Genomic DNA, 23,427 nt, shown 5'->3' on the forward strand with positions numbered 1-23,427 from the left:
AATAGACCAAAGAGCACTATACTACCCTTGGCCAGCAGGCTCTATAATGAGTCAACCTATAGACGGGGATATGATGACCACTCCTGTTAGACTGTTTGTGGTAACTTACTTTTTATTCTTTCTACTTCTCTTCTAATATTTATATCTGTGCACTTGTAATGTTACTGTGACACTGTAATTTCCTTTGGGATCAATAAAGCATCTAACTATTCCAAAGACATACGGGTCAGGTTTAGATCCTGGCTTGAAAAGGCAGCAAGACACCAATTCCATCTCCACATAGAACTTCCAAACTTCATTAATTAGGACAGAAAATCAAGCATTATAATACTAAATTAGGTATGACTGGGCCCTCTCACTGCAGCACACCTCCAACTCAATCCGTTGTGCTATTCACAACCAGCCCATCGTTGAGGCCTTAAAGAACTAGCTCTAAGACCACTGACAACTCAGTTTGACACCCTTTCCACTGTTAGGAAATGCTGGAGGAAATGGACCAATACACAACACTGTCTGAGAAGCAATCATCACTTGTCTTTTGGCTTCACAATCCGCACCCATGTTGTTCCCACAGTAATATTGCTTTCTCGTGGTTGTATTCCCACAGCAATCAAAGTTCTGCTACATCCAAGGCCACAGTGGTGGTGAGACATTTGACAAGCACAATGATTAATCCTTTACAACACAAGGAGTTGTGGGCATGATATGTTGGCTCTGGAAGCAGGGCAACACTTGTGAGCTGCCCAGCATAATCCTTGCTCATTTGATTTGATGCAAATGACACATTTCATAGAGTCATAGACACGACAGCACAGAAACACTTTTCAAGAAGGGAGGGAAGGAGAAAACGGAGAACTATCGCCCTGTTAGCCTAACGTCAGTCGTGGGGAAGATGCTTGAGTCCATTATTAAGGACGAAATAGTGGCATATCTTGATGGCAGTAATAGGATTAGGCCGAGCCAGCATGGATTTACCAAGGGCAAATCATGCTTGACTAATCTGTTGGAGTTTTTTGAGGGTGTAACAAGGGTGTTAGACGAGGGTAAGCCAGTGGATGTTGTGTACCTAGATTTTCAGAAGGCATTCGATAAGGTGCCACATAGGAGATTGGTGAGTAAAATCAGAGCTCATGGCATTGGGGGCAGGGTTTCAACATGGATAGAAAACTGGTTGGCAGATAGAAAGCAAAGGGTAGCAGTGAATGGGTGTTTCTCGGACTGGCTGGAGGTGACTAGTGGGGTACCACAGGGCTCTGTATTGGGACCACAGCTCTTTACGATTTATGTCAACGATGTAGATGAGGGCATTGAAAACTATATGAGCGAGTTTGCTGACGATACTAAACTGGGTGGCATTGTGACATGCGAAGAGGACGTTAGGAGAATACAGGGAGACTTGGATAGGCTGGGTGAGTGGGCAGATACTTGGCAGATGTCATTCAATGTGAATAAATGTGAAGTTATCCACTTTGGAAGCAGGAACAAGAGGGCAGAGTATTGTCTGAACGGTGTCGAGTTAGGTAAGGGAGAAATGCAAAGAGACCTAGGAGTCCTAGTTCATCAGTCAATGAAGGTGGATGAGCAAGTGCAACAGGCAGTGAAGAGGGCAAATGGAATGTTGGCCTTTATTACAAGGGGAATTGAGTACAAGAGCAAGGATGTCCTTTTGCATTTGTACAGGGCCCTGGTGAGACCACACCTGGAATATTGTGTACAGTTTTGGTCTCCAGGTTTAAGGAAGGACATTCTGGCAATTGAGGAAGTGCAGCGTAGATGCACTAGGTTGATTCCTGGGACGGCAGGGCTGTCTTACGCAGAGAGATTGGAGAGATTGGGCTTGTACACACTGGAATTGAGGAGATTGAGAGGGGATCTGATTGAAACATTTAAGGTAATTAAGGGTTTGATAGGATTGAGGCAGGAAATATGTTCCAGATGTTGGGAGAGTCCAGTACCAGAGGGCATGGATTGAGAATAAGAGGTCAGTTATTTAAAACAGAGTTGAGGAAGAGCTTCTTCTCCCAGAGAGTTGTGGGGGTGTGGAATGCACTGCCTCGGAAGACGGTGGAGGCCAATTCTCTGGATGCTTTCAAGAAGGAGCTAGATAGATATCTGATGGATAGGGGAATCAAGGGATATCGGGACAAGGCAGGGACTGGGTATTGATAGTGAATGATCAGCCATGATCTCAGAATGGCAGTGCAGACTCGAGGGGCTGAATGGTCTACTTCTGCACCTATTGTCTATAAACACGTCCTTTGGCCCATCCAGTCCATGCTGAACCATTTAAACTGCCTCGTCTCATCAAACTGCACCAGGTCCATAGCCATCCATAGCCCTCCTAACCCATCACATGCACTGGCAGCTTGTCCACCCTCAGAGTGAAGAAGTTTCCCCTCATGTTCCCCTTAAATTTTCACCTTTTACCTTTAACCCATGACATATAGTTGTAGTCACGCCCAACTCCAGTGGAAAAAGTATGCTTCCATTTACCGTATCTATACCCCTCATAATTTTATACACCTCTATCGAATCCTCTCCAATGTTTCTATGTACATGTGACAAATAAAGCTAATCTTTAAGATTAAAGGAACTCTAATCTGTTATAGACAATAAACCTGTCAACAAAACCAAGCTGGCAGGAATCTTTGTGTAATGATGCTGTCAGATAACTGATGATGCTAAAACAGCATCATCATATGCACACTGTACCGAGTAACAATCCTTCAATATAATTCACCAGACCAGATTATACCTTTAAATTATTGCTGAATTTTCAAGCTTGAAAGAAAAAAAAATGTGTTTAGACACCACACAAATAGTTGGGAATCTAATGCCTGTGTTTATTCTAATGAGACTCCAATAATATCAAACAATATGACAACTAGTGGGTGGAAAGAGAGAGACACCATCACATCAGCTTCCCAGGAGGCCTCTTGTTTTGTTTTCAAAGGTGAACCCTGAGTTTCCATCAATGTCTGCCTGTTGTCACAGCAGTCCACTTAACACAAATACATCATTTCAGAAGCACTTTTCATACTCATTTTCAGAGTTTTCTTGTTACTTCTCAATGCAATAATTTACGTTGCCATTGTTGGAGGCATAAAATACTGTGAATCAGAGACAATGCATCAGTTCAAGGTTTGAGATTAGACTCAGATTTATGTATCACATCGACATCATCGTGGCACAGAACTGCAGGGTATCAGATGGTAAAACCTGCTGAGAGGATCTCCCTCCCCCCATTTGTGACATTTACCAGCAGCGCTCAGACAAAGGATTGTTGAAGATCCCTACCACCCATCCCTTTGACCCACTACCAACAGGAAGGAGGAACAGGGACATCAGGACTGGGACTACCAGACTGTGTAACAGCTTCTTCCCATAGGCTGAGAGACTAATGAATACCCTGCATCCGCCGAGGTCTCAGCACTAGGGCAGCAAACCGTTCACCTGTGTTGCACACTACACATGCATCTTGAATTATATTAACTTATTTTGTTTTATGTGCTGTGTGATATACGTTTTGTGGGTGCACTGTGGTCCAAAGGAACGTTGATGCATTTGGTTGTATATATGGACAGTCAGATGACAATAAATTGAACTGAACTTGAAAACATACACTGAAAGGTGTCTTTTGTATTAACAACCAACATACCCAAGGAAGTACTGGGGACAGCCCACAAGTGTCTCCACACTTTCCAGTGCCACAAAGCTCAGCAGACCAACACAGAACACAACAACAGCAAAACAACACACAGAGGAACCCAGCAGGTCAGGCAGCACCTATGGAAATGACTAAAGAGTCAAAGATTCATGTCGAGAACCTTCACCAGGACTGGATTCCTGTTCCCCCATTCCTCCCTAACAGCCAGCCAGCCACATTCACAGTTTGTATGTTCTCCTCATGACAAAGTGGGTTTCCTCCAGGTGCTCCGGTTTGTGAGTTGTGGGCATGATATGTTGGTGCTGAAAGCGTAGCCACACCTGTGGGCTGCCCCATGAACATCTTCTGACTGGGTTGTCCATGGATGCAAATGATGCATTTCACTGAGTGAGTCAATGTTTCAATGTACATGACAAATAAAGTTAATCTAATAATATCAACATCATAGGAATGATGGCAACTGCCGGTCTTCCATACAACTTTGCCCAGGCCTGTCCCCTGGAGAGAACACTCAAGACTTTCCAGGCACAGGTCTATGGTCTCACGAGACTGTCGGATGCCATCATAGGAATGATAAGGAGGTTTTGGAGAGGATGTAAAGAGGTTCACTAGGATGCTACCTGGATTAGACCAAAAGGTATAAGAGCAGAATTAGACCATTCAGCCCTTCGAATCTGCTCTGTCATTTCATTATCATCACCATTATGTGCCATGTCCATTCCATCATGGCTTATTTATTTATTAAAGACAATTGCAATGTTGGCATTCATTTTGAGAGAATTAGAATATGGAAGCAAGGATGTATTGCTAAGACTTTATAAGGTATTGGGTCAGATGCCACTTGGAGTGCTGTGAGCTGATTTGGACTCTTCAATTCTTCTGAAGAGAGATTTTAGAAAACTGGGCAGAAAGCTGAGAAGCAGGACCTCCTGGGTAGTAATTCCTGGATTGCTATCTGTGTCACGTGTTAGTGAAGATAGACACAGGACGATTTGGCAAATGAATGTGTGGCTGAGAAGCTGGTGCAAGGTACAGGTCTTCAGGTTCTTGGATCATTGGGATCTCTTCTGCGGGAGGTGGGACCTGTACAAAAGGGGCAGATTGCATTTGAACCTGAGGGAGACTCATATTCTCGTGGGCAGATTTGTTAGAGCTGTTGGGGAGATTTTAAACTAATTTGGCAGGTGGGTTGAGAACTGGAATGAAGGGACTCAGGATAGAATGGATGGTAAAAATGCAAAGACAGAATGCAGTCAGACTGTCAGGAAGAGCCGACAAATGATAGGACAAAATTGCAGCCAGTAGGGAGAGGGTCAGTGCATCAGGGATGCAAAATCAAAAAGTGTAGCAAATACAGTACTCAAAGTGTTATATCTCAATGCACGGAGTATAAATAAATAAGGTGGATGATCTTGTGGCACTATTACAGATTTTCAGGTATGATTTGTGCCCATCACTGAATCATGGCTGAAGGATGGTTGTAGTTGGGAGCTGAATGCCCAAGATTACATGTTGTATTGGAGGGATAAGAAAGTAGGCAGAGGGATTGGCATGGCTGGGCTGGTAAAGAATGGCATCAAATCTACAGATAGGTGTGACATATGATTGGAAAATATTGAATCCTTGTGGGTCGAGTAAAAACTGCAGGAGTAAAACGATCCTAATGGCAGTTATATACAGGCCTTCAAACAGTAGTTGGGATGTGAACCACAGATTATAATGGGAAGTAGAAACGGCATGTCGAAAGGGCAATGTTATGATAGTCATGGGAGGCTTTAACATGCAGGTCGATTAGGAAAATTAGGTTGGTAATGGATCTCAAGAGAGTGATTTTGTTGAATGCCTAAGAGATAGCTTTTTAGAGCAGTTTGTCATTGAGCCTACTAGGGGAATTGGGAGTAGGCTGGAATGGGTGTTTTATAATGAACCAGAGGTGATTAGGGAGCTTAAGGTAAAAGAGCCCTAAAGAGTCAGTGATCACAATATGATTGAGTTCAACTTGACATTTGATAGGGAGAAAGTAAAGTCTGACATAGCAGTATTTCAGTGAAGTAAGGGAAATTAGCGTGGTATGAGAGAGGAGTTGGCCAAAGTAATTTGGAAGGAGTTGCTGGCAGGGATTATGGCAGAGCAGTAATTGTGTGCGTTTTTGAGAAATAAGAGGAAGGTGCAGGATGGATGTATTCCAAAAACAAATGAATACTCAAATAGCAGTATAGTACAAACATGGGTGACAAAGGAAGACAAAGCTAAAGACAAAGCAAATGAGAGGACATACAACAAAGCAAAAATTAGTGGGAAGAGAGAGGATTGGGAAGCTTTTAAAACCCTACAGAGAGCAACTAAAATAATCATTAGGAGGGAAGGAATAAAATATGAAAACAAGCTAGCAAACAATATCAAAGTGGATAGTAAAAGCTTTTTCCAAGTTATGTAAACTTCTCTGTTACGATCAGGTAGGAGGCACAGAAGCCTGAAGGCACACACTCAGTGATTCAGGAACAGTTTCTTTCCTTCTGCTGTCTGATTCCAAATGGACATTGAAGCTTTGGACACTACCTCACTTTTTAAAAAAAATATACAGTATTTCTGGTTTTGCACTTTTTAAAATCTATTCAGTATAGGCAATTGATTTACTTGCTTATTTATTATTTTTCTCTGCTAGATTACATATTGTCTTGAACTGCTGCAGCTAAGTTAACAAATTTTACATTCTGATTCTGAAAAGATAAAAGAAAGATGAGAGTGGATATAGGACAGCTAGAAAATAAGGCCAGAAAAATAATAATGGGGGACAAGGAGACGGCAGGTGAACTAAATGAGCTGAAGACACTAGCAATGTGCCAGTATTTTGGATCGGGCCAAGAAGGGCGGCATGAGAGCTAAATTCTGAAGGAAGGCAGTTTTTTAAAAAAACTTCTTCGTGTACAAGAAGGGCGAGACTACGCAGGCACGTGACATAGACAGGACAGCGTGAAGAGTTTAAAAAGAAGACCATCCTATACAGCGGGCAGCAGAGTGTAGGGCTTTGGCTCAATGGCCTTAGGCCGTAATGGAAAGAGGTGACAGCGAGGCACAGACTCTTTTTTACCCCTTGGCAAATCGGCCCGGACAGACGGAGGAACAGCAGGGCTCACACAGCTAACGGTACAAGCTAATGGTTTAAAAAGTTTGTGTGTTTGGCAAGGTAAGTGGGTGAGTAGACTTATTTTTCCTTGTTTCATTCCTGTAAAGTTAGGTAGCATGTCTGCAGGGTTAGTGCTTTGTTCAGGGTGTCAGATGTGTGAATCCTGGGAGATCTCCAGCCTCCCTGATGGCCACATCTGTGCCAGGTGCACTGAGATTCAGCTCCTTGGAGACCGTGTTAGGGATCTGGAGCTGCAGCTTGATGGCCTACTGCCTATTAGGGAAAGTGAAGAGATGATAGGAGCTACAAGGAGGTAGTCCTCCCTAGGCTACAGGGGTCAGAAAACTGGGTGACAGTCAGGAGAGGGAAGGGAAATGCCCAGATAGTGGAGAGCACCCCTGTGGCTGCCCCCCTCAGCAACAAGTATATCGTTTCGGATGCTGTTGAGGGGGATGACCTGACAGGGGACGGCCACGGTGACCGGGTCTCTGGCACTGAGCCTGGCGCTGTTGTGCAGGGGAGAAGGAGGGAGAAGAGGAATGCGGTAGTCACAGGGGATTCCATAGTCAGGGGAACAGACCGGAGATTCTGTGAGCCTGGTAGAGATACCCTCATGGTGTGTTGCCTCCCAGGTGCCAGGGTACGGGATGTCGTGGATCGGGTCCAGAATATTCTGAAGGGAGAGGATGAGCAGCCAGCTGTCTTGGTACATGTTGGTACCAATGACATAGATAGGAAAAGGGAGGAGGTCCTGAAGAGAGATTTCCGGGAGTTAGGAAGGAAGCTGAGAAGCAGGACCTCCAGGATAGCAATCTCAGGATTGTTACCTGTGTCACGTGCTAGCGAGGGCAAGAATAGAAGGATCAGGCAGATGAATGTGTGGCTGAGAGACTGGTGCAGGGGGGAGGGCTTCAGATTCTTGGATCATTGGGATCTCTTCTGGGGGAAGTATGACCTGTTCAAAAAGTACAGGTTACACCTGAAGCTGAAGGGAACCAATATCCTGGCGGGAAGGTTTAATAGAGCTGTTAGGGAGGCTTTAAACTAATTTGGCAGGGGGAAGGGAACTGGAATGATAGAGCGGAGGAGGGGGAAAACAGAAATAAATCTAAGATGGTGAACAGTAATGATGTCAGGAAGGGCAGGAAGGTGATGGGGCAAATTTGCAGCCATTGGGATGAGTTGCAGTGTAATAAAGTTGCAGTGCAATCAAAGCAAAAAGTACCAAATACTGGACTTACGGTGTTATACTTAAATGCACGCAGCCTAAGGAATAAGGTGGATGATCTTGTTGTACAGATACAGATTGGCAGGTATGATGTTGTGGCCATCGCTGAGACGTGGCTAAATGATGCATGTCTCTGGGAGCTGAACGTCCAAGGATACACGGTGTATCGGAAGGGTAGGCAGAGGGGTTGGCATGGCTTTATTGGTAAGAAATTATATTAAATCATTAGAAAGAGTTGACGGAGGATCGGAAGGTACAGAATCTTTATGGGTTGAGCTAAGAAATCGCAGGGGTAAAAGGACCCTGATGGCAGTTATCTACAGGCCTCCTAACAGCTGCAGTGATGTGGACTACAAATTACAACAGGAAATAGAAAAGGCTTGCCAGAAGGGCAGTGTTATGATAATTGTGGGGGATTTTAACATGCGAGTGGATTGGGAAAATCAGGTCGGCAATGGATCTCAAGAGAGAGAATTTGTAGAATGTCTACGAGATGGCTTTTTAGAACAGCTTGTTGTTGAGCCCACTAGGGGATCGGCTGTACTGGACTGGGTATTGTGTAATGAATCAGAGATGATTAGAGAGATGGAAGTGAAGGAACCCTTAGGAAGCAGTGATCACAACATGATTGAGTTCACTGTGAAATTTGAGAAAGAGAAGCCGAAATCCGATGTGTCGGTATTTCAGTGGAGTAAAGGAAATTACAGTGGCATGGGAGAGGAACTGGCCAAGGTTGACTGGAAAGGGACATGAGATGGCAGAGCAGCCGTGGCTGGAGTTTATGTGAGATGTGAGGAAGGTGCAAGTGCAAGACAGATATATTCCAAAAAAGAAATTTTCGAATGGAAAAAGGATGCAACTGTGGCTGACAAGAGAAGTCAAAGTAAAAGCAAACAAGAGGCCATACAAGGAAGCAAAAATTGGTGGGAAGACACATGATTGGGAAGTTTTTACAAGCTAACAAAAGGAAACTAAGAAGGTCATTAAGAGGGAAAAGATGAAATATGAAAGAAAGCTAGCAAATAATATCAAAGAGGATACTAAAAGCTTTTCCAAGTGTATAAAGAGCAAAAGACAGGTGAGAGTAGATATAGGACTGATAGAAAATGATGCTGGAGAAATTGTAATGGGAGATTAGGAGATGGTGGAGGAACTGAACAAGTATTTTGCATCAGTCTTTACTGAGGAAGACATCAGCAGTATACCGGACACTCAAGAGTGTCAGGGAAGAGAAGTGTGCACAGTCACAATTCCGACAGAGAAAGTACTCAGGAAGCTGAATAGTCTAAGGGTAGATAAATCTCCCGGACCAGATGGAATGCACCCTCGTGTTCTGAAGGAAGCAGCAGTGGAGATTGCAGAGGCGTTAGCAATGATCTTTCAAAAGTCTATAGATTCTGGCCTGGTTCCGGAGAACTGGAAGATTGCAAATGTCACTCCACTATTTAAGAGGGCAAAGAAGCAAAAATGAAATTATAGACCTGTTAGCTTGACATTGGTGGTTGGGAAGTTGTTGGAGTTGATTGTCAAGGATGAGGTTACGGAGTACCTGGAGGCATATGACAAGATAGGCAGAACTCAGCATGGTTTCCTTAAAGGAAAATCTTGCCTGACAAACAGTGCAATTTTTTGAGGAAATTACAAATAGGCTAGACAAGGGAGATGCAGTGGATGTTGTGTATTTGGATTTTCAGAAGGCCTTTGACAAGGTGCCACACATGAGGCTGCTAAACAAGATAAGAGCCCATGGAATTACAGGGAAGTTACATACGTGGATAGAGCGTTGGCTGATTGGCAGGAAACAGAGAGTGGGAATAAAGGGATTCCATTCTGGTTGGCTGCCGGTTACCAGTGGTGTTCCACAGAGGTCCATGTTGGAACCGCTTCTTTTTACGTTGTATATCAACGATTTGGATTATGGAATAGATGGCTTTGTGGCTAAGTTTGCTGATGATACAAAGATAGGTGGAAGAGCCGGTAGTGCTGAGGAAACAGAGAGTCTGCAGAGAGACTTGGATAGATTGGTGGAATGGGCAAAGAAGTGGCAAATGAATTACAATGTTGGAAAGTGTATGGTCATGCACTTTGGTAAGAGAAATAAACGGGCAGACTATTATTTAAATGGGGAGAGAATTCAAAGTTCTGAATATGCAACGGGACTTGTGAGTCCTCATGCAGGACACCCTTAAGGTTAACCTCCAGGTTGGTGGTGAAGAAGGCGAATGCAATGTTGGCATTCATTTCTAGAGGAATGGAGTATAGGAGCAGGGATGTGATGTTGAGGCTCTATAAGGCACTGGTAAGACCTCACTTGCAATATTGTGTGCAGTTTTGGGCTCCTTATTTAAGAAAGGATGTGCTGATGTTGGAGAGGGTTCAGAGAAGATTCACTAGAATGATTCCGGGAATGAGAGGGTTAACATATGAGGAATGTTTGTCCGCTCATGGACTGTACTCCTTGGAGTTTAGAAGAATGAGGGGGGACCTCATAGAAACATTTCAGATGTTGAGAAGCATGGACAGAGTGGATGTGGCAAAGTTGTTTCCCATGGTGGGCGAGTCTAATATGAGAGAACATGAATTAAGGATTGCAGGGCGCCCATTCAGAACAGAGATACAAAGTAATTTTTTTAGCCAGAGCGTGGTGAATCTATGGAATTTGTTGCCACGGGCGGCAGTGGAGGCCAAGTCATTGGGTGTATTTAAGGCAGAGATTGATAGGTATCTGAATAGTCAGGGCATCCGAGGTTATGGTGAGAAGGCGGGGGAGTGGGATGAAAGGGGAGATTGGATCAGCTCATGATGAAATGGCGGAGCAAACTCGTTGGGCCAAATGGCCGACTTCTGCGACTTTGTCGTATGGTCTAAGACAGTTGAGGGAGTTTGGTATGGGCCCCCAAATCCTTTCTATAGGGGCACAATTGAGAGCATCCTGACTGGCTGCATGACTGCCACGTATGGGAACTGTACCTCCCTCAATCGCAGGACTCTGCAGAGAGTGGTGTGGACAGCCCAGCACATCTACAGTTGTGAACTTCCAATGATTCAGGACATTTACGAAGACAGGTGTGTAAAAAAGGCCCGAAGGATCATTGGGGACCTGAGTCCCCCAACCACAATCTGTTCCAGTTGCTACCATCCAGGAAATGGTACCACAGCATAGAAACCAGGACCAGCAGGCTCTGGGACAGCTTTTTCCACCAGGCCATCAGACTAATGAACTCACGCTGATTTGAGTGTATTTCTATGTTACGTAGATTGTTTTATTTATTATAAATTACTATGATTGCACATTTAGATGGAGACATAATACAAAGATTCTTACTCCTCATGTACGTGAAGGATGTAATAAATAAAGTCAAGTCAATTCAATTCATTTATATGATGGGTCCAGGACAGGTCCTCTGAGATAGTGACACCCAGGAACTGAAAATTACTGACTTTCTGCAGCTCTGACCCTCCAAAATATACTGGCTCATGGACTGGTTTCCCTTTCCTGAAGGCTACACTCAGTTCCTTGGTCTTATTGACATTGCGTGAGAGGTTGTTGTTATCACCACACTCAACCTTGATGCAAAAAATATTTTTTTAGCCAGAGGCTGGTGAATCTATGGAATTTGTTGCCACGGGCAGCAGTGGAGGTCTAGTCATTGGGATTGATAAGTATCTGAGTAGCCGGGGCATCGAAGGTTATGGTGAGAAGGCGGGGGAGTGGGACTAAATGGGAGAATGGATCAGCTCATGATGAAATGGCAGAGCAGACTCAATGGGCCGAATGGCTGATTTCTGCTCCTTTGTCTTATAGTCTTATGTTGTAGTGTGTGAAGGAAGAGAAATGAGTGCAGTTACTATTACAAGGGAGAACGTGCTCATAAAGCTGAAAGACCCAAAACCTGATGAACCTGTTGGAAATCTGAGATTACAAGTAGGATAGATAAAGGGGATACAGTGGATGTTGTATATTTGGACTTTCACAAGGCCTTTGACAAGGAGCCACACATGAGGCTGCTTACCAAGTTAAGAGCTCATTGTATTACAGGGAAGTTGCTAACAAGTTTAAATCATTGGCTGATTAGTAGGATGCAGTGAGAGGGAGTAAAATGGGTCCTTGCCTGGTTGGTTGCCAGTGACTTGTGGTGTTCCACAGGGGTCAGAGTTCAGACTACTTCTTTTTACGTTGTATATCAATAACTTAGATGATAGAATAGATGGCTTTGTTACGAAATTTGCTGATGATACAAAGATTGGTGGAGGGGCCGGTAGCCTTGAGGGAATAGGTAGGCTGCAGAAGAACATAGACAGATTGGAAGAACAGGCAAGGAAGTGGTAAATGAAATACAATGTTGGAAAATGCATGGTCATTCACATTGGTGGTAGAAATAAATGTGCAGACTATTTTCTAAACAGCAAGAAAATCCAAAAATCTGAGATGCAAAGGGACTTGGGAGTCCTTGTACAGAACACCCTGAAGGTTAACTTGCAGGCTGAGTCAGTGGTGAGGAAGGCAAATGCAATGTCAGCATTCATTTCAAGAGGTCTAGAATACAAGAGCAGGGATGTAAAGCTGAGGCTTTATAAGCCACTGGTGAGCCTCACCTTGAGTATTGTGAACAGTTTTGGGCTCCTTATCTAAGAAAAGATATGCTGCTATTGGAGAGGGTCCAGTGGTGGCTTACAAGGCTGATTCCGGGATTGAAAGGGTTATTATATGAGGAACATTTGCTAGCTCTGGGTCTGTACTCACTGGAATTTCAAAGGATGGGGGGGGGGGGCGGTGTGCGGGGAATCTCAATGAAACCTTTTGAATGTTGAAAGGCCTGGACAGAGTAGCTGTGGAAAAGGATGCTTCCCACAGTGGGGGAGTCCAGGACAAGAGTGCTCAGCCTCAGGATAGAGGGGTATGCATTTGAAACAGAGATGCAGAGACATTTTGTTAGCCAGGGGGTGGTGAATTTGTGGAATTTGTTACCAAACGCAGCAGTGGAGGCCAAGTCAGTAGGTGTATTTAAGACAGAAATGGATAGGTTCTTGATTGGACATGGTATCAAAGGTTATGGGGAGACTGCGGAGAATGGGGTTGAGGAGTCATAAAAAAAGAGGATCAGCCATGGGCCAAATGGCTTAATTCTGCTCCAAGGTCTTATGGTCTTATCTGAGAGATGATGTACTGGTATTGGAGAAAATCCAAAGGATGTTGACGAGATTGATCCTGGGAATGAAAGGCTTCATGTATGAGGAGAGTTTGATGGCTCTGGGCTTGTTATCACTGAGTTTAGAAGAATGAGGGGAGATCTCATGGAAACCTATCGAAAACTGAAAGGTCTAGATTGAGTGGATGTGAAGAGGTTGTTTTCTATGGTGGGGGATTCTCAGAGGGCATAGCCTTAGAATAGAAGGACATCCATTTAGAATGGAGATGAAGAAGGAATTATTCAGCGAATGGGTGCTGGATCTGTGGAATTCATTGCCATAGATGGCTGTAGAGGCCAAGTCATTGAGTACATTTGAAGTGGAGTTTGATAGGCTGTTGATTTATCAGTGCGTGAAGGGTTATGGGGAAAACGTAGGAGAGTTAGAGAGTATTGGCTAGAAGGAGATCTTGGACAAAGTTGGATTGTTTTCTCTGGACTGTTGGAGGTGAACAGGAGACCTGACAGAAGTATATACATTTATGCAAGGTATAGGAAGACAATCAGATTCTTTTTCCCCAGGTGGAATTGTTGAATATTAAAGGTTATAGGTTTAAGGGTAAAGTTGAAGAAAGTTTTAAGGCTTATACTGAGTGTTCAGGTACCTGAAAATGCTGCCGGGGGAGTAGTGGAAGCAAATATGATAACATTTCAGAGGCATTTACACAGACAGGCAGATAGTGTAGGTACCACATGCACAAGATATTTTGCTGATGCTGGAAGTCCCGAACAACACGCACAAAAATGCAAGAGGAACTCTGCTGGTCAGGCAGCATCTATATAGAGGAATAAACAATCAACATTTTGGTCTGAAATCCTTCATTGGGACTGGAAAAGACAGGGGAAGATGCCAGAATATGGAGGAAGGGGAAGGGGGCTAGCTAGAAGGTGATAGGTGAAGCCAGGTGAGTGGGAAAGGTAAAGGTTTGGTGAGGAATAATGTAGCTATATAGACCTGATGCAGGATTAGGTTTACATCTGCATCCTGTTTGGCACAGACAATGCAGACTGAAGGCCCTGTTCCTCTGCAAGACTGTTTGATGTTCTATACTCAATGACTCCCCCATTAATAACTCCTCTTTAATAACTAAAATAGTGGGGTATGACCAGGGTCCTATATAGCTGCAATGTTACCTCTCGGCTCTTAAACTCAATCCTGTGATTGATGAAGGCCAATGCACCATATGCCTTCTTAACCACAGAGTCAACCTGTGTAGCAGCTTTGAGTATCCTTTGGACTCTGAACCCAAGATCCCTCTGATCCTCCATGCGACCAAGAGTCTATCCATTACTACTATATTCTGCCATCATATTTGACCTACCAAACTGAACCACCTCACACATATCTGGGTTAAACTCCGCCTGCCACTTCTCAGCCCATTTTTGCATCTTATCAATGTCCCGTTGTAACCTCTGACAGCCCTCCACACTATCCACAACATACCCAACTTTTGTGTTATCAGCAAATTTACTAACCCATCCCTCTACTTCCTCATCCAGGTCATTTATAAAAATCACGAAGAATAGGGGTCCCAGAACAGATCCCTGAGGCACTCCACTGGTGACTGACCTCCATGCAGAATATGACCCTTGAACAACCATGCTTTGCCTTCTGCGGACAAACCAGTACTGGATGCACAAAGCAATGTCCCCTTGGATCCCATGCCTCCTTACTTTCTCAATAAGCCTTGCATGAGGTACTTGTCAAATGCCTTGCTAAAATCCATATGCACTACATCTATTGCTCTACCTTCATCAATATGCTTAGTCACATCCTCAAAAAATTCAATCAGGCTCGTAAGGCATGACCTGCCTTTGACAAAGCCATGCCAGCTATTCCTAATCATGTTATGCCTCTCCAAATGTTCGTAAATCCTGCCAATAGTAAGGACGGTAGGTACTTTTATAATTTATTCTGACTAATCTGTGATCAGGTAATGGGGGAGACAGTTAGAGCAGTGGTGTGCTCCGCTCCGTATGTGGGAGGTCAGGGTCAACACAGTTGTCCCTGATGACCACACCTGCAAAAGGTGCATCCAGCTGCAGCTCCTATCAGACCGAGTTAGGGAATTGGAGCGGGAGCTGGATGAACTACGGATCATTCGGGAGGCAGAGGAAGAGATAGATAAGAGTTATCGGGAGGTAGTCACACCGAAAAGACAGGAGGTAGGCAAATGGGTGACAGTCAAGAGAGGCAGGGGGAGCAGACAGAGAGAGCAGAGCACCCCTGTGGCCGTTCCCATCAACAATAAGTATACCGTTTTGGATACTGTTGGTGGGGATGACCTACCAGGAACAAGTTGCAGTGGTCCTGTCTCTGGCACTGAGGTTGGACCCTTGACTAGGAAGGGGAGGAGGGAAGAGAAGAGAGCGGTAGTGATAGGGGATTCTATAGTCAAGGGGGCAGATAGGAGATTTTGTGGGGAAGATCGGGAGTCTCGGATGGTATGTTGCCTCCCTGGAGCCGGGGTCCAAGACATCTCAGATCGGGTGCAGGATATTCTTGAGAGGGAGGGCAAGAACTCAGCTATTGTGGTCCATGTAGGGACCAACGATGTGGGTAGGATGAGTGAGGGGATCCTGGCGTAGTGACTTCAGGGAGGTAGGTGCAAAGCTGAAGGGCAGGACCTCCAGGGTAACAATCTCAGGATTGCTACCTGTGCCACGTGCGAGTGAGGCAAGGAACAGAAAGATTATAAAGATTAATACGTGGCTGAGAGGATGGTGCAGGAGGGAGGGCTTCAGGTTTGTAGATAATTGGGCTTTGTTCCAGGTGTAATGAACCCCATAACTGGGTGTCCTTACCAGCAAAGATAGAGAAGGTCCGTTGAAGTCTGATGATACTATTTTTAACAGTATTTATCAGTAAAAATACACAAAAAATACCAATGCAAATATACAGATAATATACATCATCAATACTAAACCAAAAAGTGTGGGTATAATAATAATCAATAAGAAATAAGCTCTATCATTGTCTAGGGGATAGTGAATTGTCCGATGGAAATATAAAGTTCAGTTCAGTTCATACAGGCTGCAGTCGTTGTTGATCACTGTGGAGAGGGGGGGGGAGAGAGGGGGGGAGAGAGGGGGGGAGAGAGGGGGGGAGAGAGGGGGGGAGAGAGGGGGGGAGAGAGGGGGGGAGAGAGGGGGGGGAGAGAGGGGGGGAGAGAGGGGGGGAGAGAGGGGGGGAGAGAGGGGGGAGAGAGGGGGGAGAGAGGGGGGAGAGGAGGGGGGGGAGAGGGGGGGAGAGGGGGGGAGAGGGGGGGGGGGGGAGGGGGGGGGGGGGAGGGGGGAGAGGGGGGGAGAGAGGGGGGGAGAGAGGGGGGGGAGAGAGGGGGGGAGAGAGGGGGGGAGAGAGGGGGGGAGAGAGGGGGGGAGAGAGGGGGGGGAGAGAGGGGGGGAGAGAGGGGGGGAGAGAGGGGGGGAGAGAGGGGGGGAGAGAGGCCGACTTTTCCTTGTACGATCTTGATCCGTATCCGTCCTTTAGCTAGGACCGTTCCATGGAGGACTCGTCACCCAGGCAAGGGTGGACCACACACACAAGCCCTCACCAGTCTCGTAGCATCTCTCCTGGTGCGTCTGAAGGCTGTTTCCCCAGACTCTACTGTTATCCCCACTCACGGGTCTCAGGTGTCAATCAGGTTGGGATGATGCAATCCCTCAACCAGACCACTCTGGTTGCCCCCCTGAGGGGTTTCAATGAATAGTACAGTACTCAATACACAATTCCTCCTTCAAGAGACAATAGCAGTAATCTCTCTCTTTGTCAATAGGAGACATTCCACCTTGTGTATTCTGACGTTGTCTCTCTCTCATTACTGACATGCTGTGTATCTCTCTCATTTCCTGGGTATCAGACCTGAAATAATAGCAATCTTGCGATTCTCAAAAGGGGGGGGGGGGCAGGCATTGGCGATTCTGTACCCTTCTGCCCATCGGTGTTGCTCTTCATTCGTAACACAGGGAAGGTGGGATCTGTTCCGACGAGACGGTTTACACCTGAACTGGAGCGGTACTAACATTCTTGCAGGAAAGTTTGCTAGTGCTTCTTGCGGGTGGGGGGGGGGGTTAAACTAAATTTGCAGGGGCAGGGATCCAGAATGTGAGAGATGAAGAATAAAGGACAGGTGGGGACTACACTGTTTCTGGAATATTAAGTGTGTAGTAGAGAAAGGTGAGGCAGAACAAGTGATAAGGAGGACACATGTACAGGGGGATGGTCTGACAGAACATGGAGTTAAATGTGCAGAAAGAATAAGTAAATTTAGGAAGGACAACAAAATTCAAGGGGCATATAGCCCGATGGGAGTTTGGGGAGCTGGGTTAAGCACAATAGGTGCAATTTAAACAGAGAGAGGAGAAATGGGCTAAAAATTCTATATCTGAATGCACGAAGTGTCAGAAATAAGGTAGATGAGCTTGAAGCTCAGGTGCGAATGGGTAACTGTGATGTTGTTGGGATAATGGAGACATGGCTGCAGGGAGATCAGACCTGGGAAATGAATGTACAAGGGTATACGTGCTATCATAGGGACAGAAATGTGGGCAGAGGGGGTGGGGTGGCCCTGTTGGTGAGGAATGAGATTCAGTCCTTTGCAAGGGGGGACATAGGATCAGGAGAAGTAGAGTCTGTGTGGATAGAACTGAGGAACAGTAAGGGCAAAAAGACCCAAATGGGTGTTGTCTACAGGCCACCAAACAGTAGCATGGATATTGGGTGCAAGTTGAATAGGGAGTTAACATTGGCATGTGGCAAAGGTAATGTCGCAGTAGTTATGGGGGATTTCAACATGCATGTAAACTGGGAGAATCAGGTTGGTGCTGGACTCCAGGATAGGGAGTTTGTAGAGTGCCTAAAGGATGCATTCTTGGAACAGCTTGTACGGGAGCCGACCAGGGACAAGGCTATTCTGGATTTAGTGTTGTGTAATGATCAGGATTTGATAAGCGATCTTGAAGTAAAGGAGCCATTAGGAGGTAGTGATCATAATATGATAAGATTTTATCTGCAATTTGAGAAGGATAAGGGCAGATCGGAGGTGTCAGTGTTGCAGTTGAACAAAGGAGACTATGGAGTCATGAGGGAGGATCTGGCCAAAGTTAACTGGACGGATATCCTTGCAGAAAAGACAGTGGAACAGCAATGGCAGGTATTCTTGGGAATAATGCACAAGGTGCAAAATCAGTTCATCCCCCAGAGAAGGAAGGATTCAAAGGGAGGAAAAGGGGCCACAGTGGTTGACAAAGGAAGTCAGAGATTGCATAGCATTTAAAAAAAGTATGACAGAGCTAAAGTGAATGGGAGGACAGATGATTGGGAAATTTTTAAGGAACAACAGAACTTAACTAAAAAGGCAATACGGGGGAAAAAAATTAGGTATGAACGCAAGCTAGCCAGGAATATAAAGGAGGATAGCAAAAGCTTTTTTAGGTATGTGAAGAAAAAGAAGATAGTTAAGAACAATGTTGGGCCTTTGAAGAATGAATTGTGTGAAATTGTTATGGGAAACAGAGAAATGGCAGAAGAATTTAATAAGTACTTTAGATCTGTCTTCACTAGGGAAGACACAAGCAATCTCCCAGATGTATGGATGGGCCAAGGACATAGGGTAACAAAGGAAATGAAACAGATTGACATTAGGAAGGAAATGGTGATGAGTAGACTGATGGGACTGAAGGCTGACAAATCCCCAGGTCCAGATGGTCTGCATCCTAGGGTACTAAAGGAGGTGGCTCTGGAAATTGCAGATGCATTGGTAATCATTTTCCAATGTTCCTTAGATTCAAGATCAGTTCCAGAGGATTGGAGAATGGCTAATGTTATCCCACTTTTTAAGAAAGGAGGGAGGGAGAAAACAGAGAACTATCACCCTGTCAGCCTAACGTCAATAGTGGGGAAGATGCTAGAGTCCATTATTACAGATGAAATGGTGGCATATCTAGATAGCAGTGATAGGATTGGGCCGAGCCAGCATGGATTTACCAAGGACAAATCATGCTTGACTAATCTATTGGAGTTTTTCGAGGATGTAACCAGGAAGTTAGACAATGGAGGTCCAGTGGATGTTGTGTATCTCGATTTTCAGAAGACATTTGATAAGGTCCCACATAGGAGACTGGTGGGTAAAATCAGAGCTCATGGCATTGGGGGGGGGGGGGATATTGACATGGATAGAAAACTGGTTGGCAGGTAGAAAGCAAAGGGTAACGGTGAATGGGTGTTTCTCAGAATGGCAGGTGGTGACTAGTGGGGTGCCACAGGGCTCAGTATTGGGACCACAGCTGTTTACGATTTACATCAACGATTTAGATGAAGGCATTGAGAATAACATCAGCAAGTTTGCTGATGATACTAAGCTGGGTGGCAGTGTGACATGTGATGAGGATGTTAGGAGAATTCAGGGTGACTTGGATAGGCTGGGTGAGTGGGCAGATACTTGGCAGATGACGTTTAATGTGAATAAGTGTGAGATTATCCACTTTGGGAGTAAGAACAGGAAGGCAGATTATTATCTGAACGGTGTAGAGTTAGGTAAGGAAGAAATACAAAGATCTAGGAGTCCTTGTTCATCAGTCACTGAAGGTGAATGAGCAAGTGCAGCAGGCAGTGAAGGCAGCTAATGGAATGTTGGCCTTTATTACAAAGGGAATTGAGTACAAGAGCAAGGATGTCCTTTTGCATTTGTACAGGGCCCTGGTGAGACCTCACCTGGAGTATTGTGGATTGTCCTGATGAAGGGTCTCAGCCCGAAACGTCGACAACGCTTCTCCCTATAGATGCTGCCTAGCCTGCTGTGTTCCACCAGCATTTTGTGTGTGTTGTTGCCTGGAGTATTGTGTCCAGTTTTGGTCTCCAGGGTTAAGGAAGGACATCCTGGCTTTAGAGGAAATGCAGCATAGATTCACGAGGTTAATTCCTGGGATGTCCGGACTGTCTTACGCAGAGAGATTGGAGAGACTGGGCTTGTACACGCAGGAATTAAGGAGATTGAGAGGGGATCTGATTGCAACATATAAGATTATTAAGGGATTGGACAAGATAGAGGCAGGAAATATGTTCCAGCTGCTGGGAGAGTCCAGTACCAGAGTGCATGGTTTGAGAATAAGGGGTAGGTCATTTAGGACAGAGTTAAGGAAAAACTACTTCTCCCAGAGAGTTGTGGAGGTCTGGAATGCACTGCCTCAGAAGGCAGTGGAGGCCAATTCTCTGGATGCTTTCAAGAAGGAGCTAGATAGGTATCTTATGGATAGGGGAATCAAGGGATATGGGGACAAGGCAGGAACCGGGTGTTGATAGTAGATGATCAACCATGATCTCAGAATGGCGGTGCAGGCTCGAAGGGCCGAATGGTCTACTTCTGCACCTATTGTCTATTGTCTATAACTTACCAACCACCGAAGTAAGACTCACTGGCCTATCTCCACTCCCTTTCTTGAATAAGGGAACAACATTTTCAACCCTCCAATATTTAAGGGGGAACATCTTCACCCAGAGGGTGGTGAGTGTGTGGAAGAGACTGCCAGTGAAAGTTGTGGGTGTGGGTTTGAGATCAACATTGAAGAGAAGTTTGGATAGACATATGGATGGGAGGGTCTGTAGGGCTATGGATTTATCAGACTAGGCTGATTAACAGCGACAGGCCAATGGGGCCGTTTCTGTGCTGGAGTGTTCTATGACTCTATAGCCAATTATATAGATTTTTTTAAAATCAAAGGATCTTAATAACCTAAAGACCTATACCTTTGTGTTACCGCACAATTCTATTATTAAGCTTCTGCTGATTGTAAAATTTCAACAAATCGAATCTGTCAGGAACATTAAACTTGGGCATTAATTGCTGCACATTGTGTTACAATGACAATGAAGTTAGTTTTGTAACAAGTTGTTTCATGTGTAGGAACAAGTCAATCCATGCATAGTAATAATGGGAAATTAAGTTAATGAGCAACTTGTCTATATACAGCATCGTTAACATATGAAATCATCTAAAAGTGCTTTGTGGAAATGCAATCAGCCAAAACTCAGTAAAAGTAATGACAGAGAAATAAGTTTTAATCAACACACACACAAAATGTGGAGGAAATCTTGAGCTGCCAAGCAGGGGAGGTACAGGAGCCTGAAGATACACATTCAATGTTCTGGGAACAGCTTCTTCCCCTCTGTCTTATGTCTTATGGTCTAGTATGAGTATGTATATGTATGTGTGTAAGATACACATATACATACTCACACAAGACCATAAGACATAGGAGCAGAATTAGGCCATTCGGTCCAATCCAGTCTGCTCTGCTATTCCATTATGGCTGATCCATTTTTCATCTGAACCCCATCTTCCCACCTTCTCCCCTTTGAGTCCTGATTAGTCAAGAACATATCAACCTCAACCTTAAATACACCCAATGACCTGGCCTCCACTGCAGCCTGTGGCAACAAATTCTGCAGATTCACCACCCTCTGGCTAGAGAAATTCCTCCTTACCTCTGTTCTAAATGGTCGTCTTTTACTGTCTATTATAGTATACTTTATGTATTGCACTGACTTCTGCCATGACACATGTCAGTGATAGTAAACCTGATTTTGATCCTAAAGGTTCAAAGATACATTTAATATCAGAGTATGTAAACAGTACACCGCCTGAAATTCATCCTTTTCACAGATATCCACAAAACAAATAAAGCTCAGAACGAGAGAAGCATTAAAGCCCCAAAGCCCCCACTTGTAGAAACCATTGACCCCACACCAGCAGAAGCACCACCACTCACCATGCAAGCAGGAGCTGGAGCCCCAAAGAGCCCTGGATCTAAACAACAGTCCCCAAACCAGCTCGCGGACAGGCCCCTCATCCCATCAAGGGAGAGAGATGTCGCCGCTGCAACAACGAGAGCAGAAGACCAGCAACTCTCTATTCCGATGGCACAACCTTGTACGTCGCTTCAGCAAGGCCCTTGTCTCAAGGACCGATAGGTTCTCATCCTCCATCATGGGGAGGGAGACCGCTCGAGTACAGGGTCTTCCACTGACGGCAATCAGCAATTAGCAAACACACCACCTGTTGTCGCAGTGTGCCACTCTCCCATGTCACTTGACCCTTCTTAAATAGCACATTTAGTTTGGAACCAGCACAGGGCTGAAAGACCAGCATTGATGCTGTCACACACAAGAGCTTATGGAATTTATAAGAGTTTGTTGTGGGGCTCAAATAAGTAGAATCATGTTAGAAAAATCTTCAAAACAAGGATAAAAACTATTAAGTTGGAAATGATCACAAACAAGAGAAAATCTGTAGATGCTGGAAATCCGTGCAACACACGCAAAATGCTGGAGGAGCTCAGCAATCCAGGCAGCATCTATGGAAAGAGTACAGTCGACATTTTGGGCCGAAACACTTGGGCAGGACTGCAGAAAAAAAAGCCAGGGAGTATTTTTTTACTCCTGTCCTGCCAAAGGGTTTCAGCCCAAAATGTTGACTGTACTTTTTTTTCCCATAGATGCTGCCTGGCCTGCTGAGTTCCTCCACCATTTGTGTGTGTAAGTTGGAAATGATGTAGTTCAAGGAAGAGAAGGTTTGCGTGAATACTTATGGAGGGGAGGATTGGGGTCAGGTGACCAAGTGATCGTTGAGACAGCTGGCAAAATGAGACGGCAAACAGTTCAGTGTAAGATTCAATGGCAAGTGAACACAGATAGGGTCAAAGGGAAAGTGAATTGTTACTGAGTGCACGAAGGAAATGAGAATCAGAATCATGTTTGTTATTGTGGGCATCTGTTGTGAAATTTGTTGTTTTGCAGCAGCAGTTCATGGACCATTCAGAAATCTGATGGTGGTGAGAAAGAAGCTGTTCCTAAAACACTAGGTGACACACACAAAATGCGGAGGAACTCAGCAGACCAGTCATCAATTATGGAAAAGAGTCGATGGTTTGGGCTAAGACACCATCAGTCTGAGAGTGGGAAGGGTACAGGGAGAGGGGAATCATGGTTGGGAAAAGGGGAAGAGAGAGGGGAGGGAGCAGGAAGCACCAGACAGACATTCTATAATGATCAATAAACCAATTGTTTGGAATCAAATGACCTTGCCCAGTGTCTCAGAGCTGGGTGTTCCTGCAGCCACGCTATCCCCACCCCTGACACTCCTCTGCCACCTGTCCCACACCCCTTCTGCACGACTCCACCCTCACCATTCCCAACTTCCTTTGCTCCAGCTAGCTTTAT

The sequence above is a fragment of the Hypanus sabinus genome, chromosome 10, assembly GCF_030144855.1.
Source record: "Hypanus sabinus isolate sHypSab1 chromosome 10, sHypSab1.hap1, whole genome shotgun sequence".
Taxonomy (NCBI): Eukaryota; Metazoa; Chordata; class Chondrichthyes; order Myliobatiformes; family Dasyatidae; genus Hypanus; species Hypanus sabinus.